This window comes from Dermacentor variabilis, chromosome 7 (assembly GCF_050947875.1).
Source record: "Dermacentor variabilis isolate Ectoservices chromosome 7, ASM5094787v1, whole genome shotgun sequence".
Taxonomy (NCBI): domain Eukaryota; kingdom Metazoa; phylum Arthropoda; class Arachnida; order Ixodida; family Ixodidae; genus Dermacentor; species Dermacentor variabilis.
In genome coordinates, this window is record NC_134574.1 from 57433508 (window position 1) to 57442810 (window position 9303).

Consider the following 9303-nt stretch of genomic DNA (forward strand, 5'->3'; position numbering starts at 1 on the left):
AAGCACTTGGTTACTGCTAAACTATTTTTTTTTCTGGTTCAGCTCTGTGCGGCTAGATGGCTGGGCACCATGCATGCCATTGGTGTTTGCGCCTGCGCTCATCAGCCTATATTCCCAGACCCACCCCTCTTGCGCTTCTATTTGCCCTAGCACCGGGCTTGCTAAAACTCTACATTGTGCTAGTAATCCTCCCGCGTAATGTGGCGGCCGAAAGCGCATAGATGCTGACACCGATCGAATACCGATGTCCCGATAGGTTGGAGCCACAGTGCTCACATGTCGCCTCGCATAGTGACATGAAGTCACATCACCGCTTGTTGTCGATCGGTGGGTATATAGCGGAGAACGCAGGAAGGTCGATCCATGGTGCTTGCGAAGAGAAATCTTCAGACAAGAACTGAACGCGCAACTCGCGTCAACACAGGCAATACTGTAGCACATGCCGGCGACACTTGCTGTGTGCCGTTAGTGCATGTCTGTAGCGATAATTTGCCGTGTTGTATTGCCCGGCCTTTACTTTTTGAATGCGCAAACAATTGCACGTCTGCGAAACGAGGGAAGCCGTCTGTCTTTTATGTAAGGCGAACGTTTTCATCGTAGGGCCCGCAGCAGCAAGCGACCTGGCCTTTGTACTGCATCTGGCTTCAACGTGAACTAAGCCACGTGAACACAGCACACACGAAACTATCTGTACTCTGTGCAATCTGTCGCCCCCCCCCCCCCCATCGCAGATCGCTTTCAAAATAAAGCTCTCACGGCCGCCATATACACAGCCGTCAAAGGAGTCAAAGGTTGATCACGGTGCCTAATGGTTCAACGCGGTTGGATCAGGCGCTGCATAGCGTTAAGGGCGTATCATGATAGGACCGTCATCAGTGCACCTGGAAGCGACACCTGCAGTCGTGTGTTTGCGTCATCAATTCACCTTGAGCAGCAGTCCGCAGCAGTAATTTCGCCGCAGCGCTCTCCTTCATATTGTCGTATCAAGCTTCATAACATTGAAAATGCACCGGACTGCGTGGAGATGATCAAGAGGCGCAGTGCTTAAGCATACTTATACAACTCTCTGAGAAGTTTCTGCGTGATTTTTATAGCCAAAAATAAACCAGCAGTCCAACTATTACGAAGAACATTTGTTCACCCTAAATTAAGGAAAGTTGTCAATGACGAACCTGGCTAACCAGTTGAAAAGCTCGCCAACTGACGTCGATTGGGATAACTACGTCAATTAGGAGGGGGTAGCTGAAAACACAAGGGAGCGACGCCGCTGTGATTGATAGAAATGAACATTTTAAAACTTTCTAATAAGTTAGCCGCTTTACACTGAGTGTCTAAACGCGTCACGTTATGATCAGAAGAACCAGCGCTGACGACTCAGTACTTCTATACAAATCAATCAAAATTATTTCAGTGTTCCTTTAAATGCACAATTTGTTGGCACGCTCTGGTCGCATTCTTTGCGGTTGCTTGTTCCTTTGCCATGACTATTACACACTATGGTCAATTGGCTGGTTTGGTTGCCAAATTTTTGTTTACGTCTTTGTTGACGATGCTTTCACTTCTACCATGGTGTAATGAGCTTGCGTTAACTGTTGTGTATACAGCAGAGAAGATCGTCGCTAACTGTTTGCGCGAGCAGCATCACTCTCTCCACGGGCGGCGATACCTATTGACAACCACTGGGTATTGTGATCTCTCTACGCTTGTACCCAGCCCCAGCCGGCTGTTAATTTATGCATACGCATAAATTGGTTAATTTATGCATTAATTTATGCATTATGTTAATTTATGCATTATGCATACACAGCTTTTGCCGACGAAGCGATAAACCAGAGTGTTGAACGACGGATAGACGCTTAGAGAATCAAAGGGAAGCGGCAAGACTGCAGGGTAGGTGAGCGGTGGTGTGCGGTCGTAATCGGCAGTGTGAGGCGGCGGAGCAGTCTGAAAAAGATGTCTTCGGAAGCTAAGCCTAGCGTTCTGAAAGTGTTCATGGGCAGACTGGGCGACATCGAAGAGTATTCTCCGGGCCACGCAGAAGCCTGGCCTACATAAATCTAACGCGTACAGTTTTATTTCACGACGAATGGCGTAGGTGCAGGAGCAGCAGCAGCGTCTGCGGTCTGGCTACGTACATTATTCTTTGATTGATGTGTTCGGCGACAACGCCAGTTGAGATGCCGTTCGTGGCAATTGCTTCAAAGCTCCCAAACAACTGCACGCTGAGGCCTTTGGTAATCGTACATCGTTTCTCACTTCACAAACGCAGTAAGCAGACCGGCGAAAGCATCGCCGATATTAAAGCGGATTTGCGCAGACTCTCGAAGCATTGCGAGTTCGTTGTCTTCTTGGAAGACATCTTACGGGATCTGCGTCTTCGCCGTTCGGGACGAAGGGCTGCAGCCGCGTTTCCTGGTTGAGTATACGTTGGATTTCAAGAAGGCATACGAAAAAGCCAACGCTGCCACGTATGCCACGCGGCAAACAGTAACCATCAGAGGAACGTTGCCTTCAGCGTGAAGCATACATCGGATGGATCAAGCGCCAAAGGGGGCAAAGACGGGCGAAAAACATGAGCCCTTGAAGGAGCAAAGAACCACAAGAACCAGGTGGCGTTTTCGTTGCAACGTTGATCACGAGGTTACAAGCTGTGGTTTCCGCTACGCAGAGTGCTATTTCTGCAAGCGGAAGAGCATATTTTCGCGACTGCCCTCTAAAGCAAAATGCAAGGAGCAGGGATAAAAGCGACAACAAACGCCCAGTCAAGTTGGTATGCTCAGGACTGTGTAGACTCTGCCACATCGCCAGTGCACTGCCAGCTTTCACACTGAGTGGAAGCCAGTTATTGATCGAACTAGACTCTGGATAGTTTGTTCCATTGTCAATCTGAGGACACTGAGCAAGATGGGAATATCGCGTAAGGCACTGCTACCGTGTTCCTCGAGAGCGCACACTTGCACACAGCGGACTGTCTGGGTTGTGGGCGTGTTCATGTCGATACAGCGTAGGGAGGGCGGGCAGCCTTTACTCGCCCGAAGGGGTCCGGAATCAGCTTCCTGGGGAAAAACTCTTTTCAACCGGTAGGGATATCTCTGAAATGACTACACGAGCTCCAAAGAGTTGCAGCGGAGAAGGCTAGCCAGCTGTACGCAACAAGAGCAAGGCGGTGACGAGCGTGGAAACTCTGCTGGAGCACTATTCAGATGTGTTCAAACCAGGACTGGGCAAGAGCACGGGCCCTCCGGTGCGGATTCAAGTGAAGCATCAAGCCACGTAGAAGTTTCACAAGTCACGGCAAACCTGTCGCCCTTCTGCCGATTGTGGATGTAGCTATAGAGAAGTTGCTGGAGCAAAGGATTTACGTTCCAATTAAGCAATCTAGATGAGCGACACGTATTTTTCCACCTCTACAAAAGAACGGGAAGAAGAGGATTGGCGGATACTGGAAGGGAACAATCAACGCAGTTGTCAATTCTGATATAACTCAATGGCCACTCCGGAACAGCTGCTCTAAAGACTGGAAGGTTGTTTAATGTTTTCTCGGCTTTATTTAGATCATGCTTAGCAGCAACTCTTTGTCACGACGACAGCGCCATTCTACAGACCGCGATAACTCACAAGGGCCTGTTCAAGATGATGCGGCTGCAGTTTGGTGCGGCAGTTGCCGTAGCCATCTTTAGATGTTATATGGAAAGACAACTGAACGTTCTTGAAGGGGTTCTATGTGGCTGGATGACATCCGCATTTGTCAGAGAACCGTCGCTGAGCACGATGGACGGCTGCCGGAAGGGCTGCAGTGTATCCAAAACCATGGGCTTTGTGTGAATGCCGACAAGTATGCATTCAGGGACACCAAGTAACATACCTGGTTCCGAGGGCAGAGTAAGTCCTTTGCCTGAATAGGTGGAAGCCATGAAGCAAGCTGCGGAACCGACGTACAAGAGTGATCTGCAGTCGTTCTTGTGGGGCCTAAATTTTTATGGCCGTCTCCTGAAAGGACTTTTACACCTGTCAGAGCAACTTCACCTTGTCCCGGATAAGGGAAAGTCATGGAGTTGGATGAAGACTTAAGCAAGGGTATGCCAGGGTGCCAAGAGCCTGCTAGAATCATCAGCCGTCGTAGAAAACTTTGATGTGTCACGCCCCATAAGGCTGGCCTGCGATGCGTCTCTGTGCGGGCTGGGTGCTCTACTGAGCCAAGAGGGAGAAGAAGGCGTAGAAAAACCACTGACTTTCGCCTCCATAACTTTGTCTAAATCAGAGCGCCCTATTGCGCAGATAGACAGAAATGCTCTGGCTTTGCTACTTGCTGTTCGTGAATTCCACCACTGGATTTTCGGGTGGAAGTTTGAACTATTGACGCAGTGTAAGCCGTTTCTGGGGCTTTTGAACCAGGCCAGGCCATTTTCTGCCGTATGGTCAGCTCGGATATTGCGCTGGAGTCTAACTTTCAGATGACAATTACAGACTGTTGTGCGTACTAGGCTGCAAGATGCCACATGCCGACGTTTTCATTCATCTTCGGCTTACTGTAAAGGTGGAGTACGAGCCCCCGTTAGGAGACATCTTGCATCATGGGGCAGCGCCGTAGGTTGCTCTAGATTCGACCAAGTTCGTTTATTGAATACGGCCTGACCACTTTCTGTGGCATGTGCACCACGGGATTTTAAAAGGCTGGCGCTCCGACAAGCTGCAGGATGAATTCCGCCACTTTGTTGCCAGGAACAATGAAATATCCATCTATAGAAACTGCGTGCTGTGGGCATGTTGCGTTGCGAATCCTGGTTCCCTGCAAGCCCAAGTCATGGACACCCTACACAAACCGCACCCGAGGGTACTAGGAATGAATGGTCTTGCACGCAGTACAGTGCGGTGGCCGGGCATCGGCACTCAAATTGAACGCAAGGTAGCTAGCTGCCAATTATGGCAAGAAACTCTGCAAGCCCCCAGTAAGGCCCCGATGGACTCATGGAAGTCGACCAAGAACCCATGGTCGCGTTTGCACGTCGACTTTCCGGGTCCCTTCAACGGGACTTTTTCTGCAGGTCGTCCATTCACATTACAAATGGTTGGAATTTGCCGTAGTAGAATGACGGATGACGAGAGCAGTACTGAAAGAAGTGCCGGCAGTGTTTGCTAGCTTTGGTATTCCCGAAGTGATAGTGTCGGGCAGTGGAACTCCGTTGACATCAGAAGGGTTTGCAGTGTTTGCAAGTAAGATACAGGTCCGGCACATTACAGTCGTGCCCTATCAGCGGTCCTCCAATGGAGAGATTGAGAGGATGGTGCAGGAAACAAAACACGTGCTATATAAGTTTTTTGAGGAAGATTGGGCAACCAAGCCTTCTCGTTACTTGTTGGCACAGCACATCTTATCTCGTACAACTAGACAGAAGAGTCCGGCCTCACTTCTGATGGCGAGACGACAGCGATCAGCCATTGACCGTCTTCGTCCAGATTTTAACATGAATGGATAATTCCTACAGCATTATTTTTTGGACGGCTCTCAATGTGTTCGGGAATTCTCTCCTGATGACGCTGTATATGCGCGGAACTATCAGGGTAACACGAAATGGTTTCCGGGAGTTGTCGCTTCAGTCACAGGACCCCTATCGTACCAAGTTCATCTGTCTGACGGTTGCCTATGGAAAAGACATGTTGATCAGCTCCGGAACAGTGTCATCCCACTAAGCCTTGTTGGAGCTGACAGTGAAACATGTGTTCTTGGGGCCGATTGTGATCATTGCTGTGGGGCTGGCCAGGGTCGTTATAACGTAAAACTATTCCAAACATTTCTACTCCCATTTTGCAATCAACCCTGCGCCAGTAGTCAATATTTTTTGGACAACCACTTCACTTGTCCTTCACGTGATGTCACGAAAACCACGATAGCTCCCTATTTGATATGACGTGTACACACTGAGTGATGACGTGTACACACTGTGGCCACGTGTGGCCATTTTCAGCATTAGCCATCGGCTTTTCGTCAAAAGCTTTCAGGCGACACCCACTTCACCTACCTGTCACGCGACGTCAAAAACAGCAAAAGCACGCAGCGTAAAATGACACGTGCGCAGTAAATATGCTATAATATGCCTAACAAAACTGCATTTTATTCTGAATAGCCGCCGGCTGCCCCTTTCCGAAAGGAATAGAAGAACGCTGTCGCCGATCGCTAAGTAATTGTCTAGTCGCACCTGCCGAAGAGCGTGGGTTTGTTTGGGAGGCAGTCTTACATATTCTAGCACTTTCGGCATGTCTAGGACCTCCTTCTGCCAACTGTTCTTTGTTGAGGATCCGTTTTAGCGTCATTCTTAAGCTTTCATTGCATGCCGCCATGATTTTCGACCAGCCGCCGCAAACTAAGCAAAAGAAAGCGGATCAATCGCATACGCCGGTTCCACCCTCTTTCTCCGGTTATCGCTTTTAAGCGCTGTGGCTTGGCCCCATCCAATCCCTCTCCAATTGAGTTTGCTCCTCGCCTCTTCTCAGCCAAATAGATAAAACAATGGGCTCAGTGTAGGCAATGTTGTTCGTGTTTCAAGCAAACAAAAGTGAACTCCTATGAACGAGGAGATCATTTTATTAGTCTGTTCAGACAACCCTGCTGGTGACCGCCCAATGTTTGCCTCGATGATTATGCAAATTTGACATCAGGGGATTTGAATAAATTATATTGGAATAGTTTTTCGTTATAGGGCCCCAGGACCCAGGACCCACCACTGCCAGGGGTGAGTGAAGATTTTCCAAGTTCAATTCTACTCATCAGCCATTCGCCCATCTAAGCCCGAGGCTACTGACCTACCTGGAAGCCTTTCATAAGAGCCGAGTTCTTCCATCTAACCTGCAAAGGCAGAAGCTTCTATAATCGAGAAGTTTGAGAAAAAAGGCGGGGCCCCTCCCATGTGACTCAAGCGCGACAGCCCATTCCCTCCGCGACTGAAATAGTCCGGCTGAAGAAAACCGTGCGCCCTAAACGTCTAATTCTTGGTATAAATAGAGATCTTTGTAATTTTCTGACTGTATTGGGAGAGCTCTCGTAATTGGAATGCTGCAGTACATACCGGATAGTGAGAGACAAATAACCGCATGCCTTCTACAACATAGCACGTCGGCTGCTATTTAGCTTTATTGCAAGGAAAAAAAGAAGAAAGAGCAGCTCTGCATACCTTGTGAGCTGGTTTACACGCAACACAGTAGATTTCCTACTCCTTTTCTGAGCTTAAAATGGATCAGTTGCTATTTAACAAGTACTTAAAAAACAAAGAATTTATCGAAACCATTACAAACATGGGGCGAGAAGACGCTCGACGCAGGAAATGTACAGAATGCTTCAATCATCGCTTTAAGTATACACTCTTGTATTTAAACAGCATAATATTTATATCTTTTGGCTTTGCTTTCGCAAACTTATTTTCAAGAATGTGATCGGTTCTTTTTTTTCCTTCCTTCTCACTTTTTCCTTTGTGTACAGCGACACAGCACACGAATACAACCGCGCTATTAATAGGCACCAGACTTTGGCAAACGTTTCTCATCATAGCGTCACTTTGGAGCAAAACAACACGCAATGAAACAAGCACGCAGGATGTTTGTGTCGTCGCTGAATCGCCTTTCCAGACAAAGCGTAGCGCAGCGTCAGCGATGCTCGCTGCAATTTTTCGTCACCGGATCGTGGGTCGCAATAAACACACGCGGCACGAATGGTGCATTATTAGCTCGCAATATTTTCGGCAGGTAGACCACCAGAAACTGCTTGGGAATTTACTCTGACAAAGGGCAGACGAGCGCGACAGACGCGGATTCGGACCAGTTCAAAGGGTGTGCTGCCACCTTCTCCATGGGTGTGGTCACCGGCCGTCCGGCTCATGACGTCAATCTAAACTGCAGGGTAACTCGTGGAGGCTCGTGTGCATCAACGTTGGTGGAGTAAACGCCCTCTTTTCCCCAATGTTGTACCCAACTATGGGTGCCCTATAGCTGATGGAACACCTCCTCGGCGTTACCAGGACCATGTTCCGTAAGGTGGAAGGCATGTTGTGTATACAGCAGAGGTGATGACTGGCCACCGTCAGTGCGAGCAGGGCCACCCTCTCTGTTGACGAACTTTGGGGATTGGGGTCTCTCTACGCTTGCACCCCGCCCAATTCGGCTGGTAATAAACGGTTATCCATACATAAAACTAACGTAAATGGCAGTAGCCAGAGCGTACGGCAATGTGAATATACTTCTAGCGATACCGACGGCATGACGACAATAACACGACGTTGATAAGAGCAACATTACAATAGCGACAACGGAATCGTCACAATGAAACCACGTTGTCCTGACAACCATGGTTTGAGAACGATGGGATGACGACAGCTGAATGACGAAGACTGCATGATTACGAAGGCTTCACGAATGCATAAAAATGGTGGGAAGAAAACGTATTGATGATGATGATGATGACGGTGATCGTGAACGCACAATAAATTTACCCATATACACGATAAGAAAAAAAAAACCTATTCATTCTTGAACAAAGTCAACACAAAGTGCGCATATATTCGTATTATTATAAGCAAGAAGCGGTGACCGGTAAGCAATTTGCATGCCTTTATGCATATTCGAAGTTCTATGATTAGCTTGACAACTCACACAATGCGGAAGGCAGCACTATGCTCCAAAGGATCCATTAAAGCGCCCTGTTTGCTTTGTAAGGATGCGCTCTGAGAAATAGCACCTCGCTTTATTCTGAAACGAATACCATCAATGTCTTGCGGCGTCGTATGCGAAGCCAAGGCGGCTTAACGTATAGATATTTAATAGGGATTTATAGGTGAAATCTACGTAAATAATAACGCTAACATAGGGAGGGACCAACGGAGTTCTTGAACATCCCTATCAGGAGCTATACTAGTTTACTAGAACCTCCTTGCGTGTGAGTGAATGATAGCGATGTAGCATGACAGATCTTCAGGGCGATTAGCATACGTTGCCAACTTCAGATGTTTTAGAATCTATCTATCTATCTATCTATCTATCTATCTATCTATCTATCTATCTATCTATCTATCTATCTATCTATCTATCTATCTATCTATCTATCTATCTATCTATCTATCTATCTATCTATCTATCTATCTATCTATCTATCTATCTATCTATCTATCTATCTATCTATCTATCTATCTATCTATCTATCTATCTATCTATCTATCTATCTATCTATCTATCTATCTATCTATCTATCTATCTATCTATCTATCTATCTATCTATCTATCTATCTATCTATCTATCTATCTATCTATCTATCTATC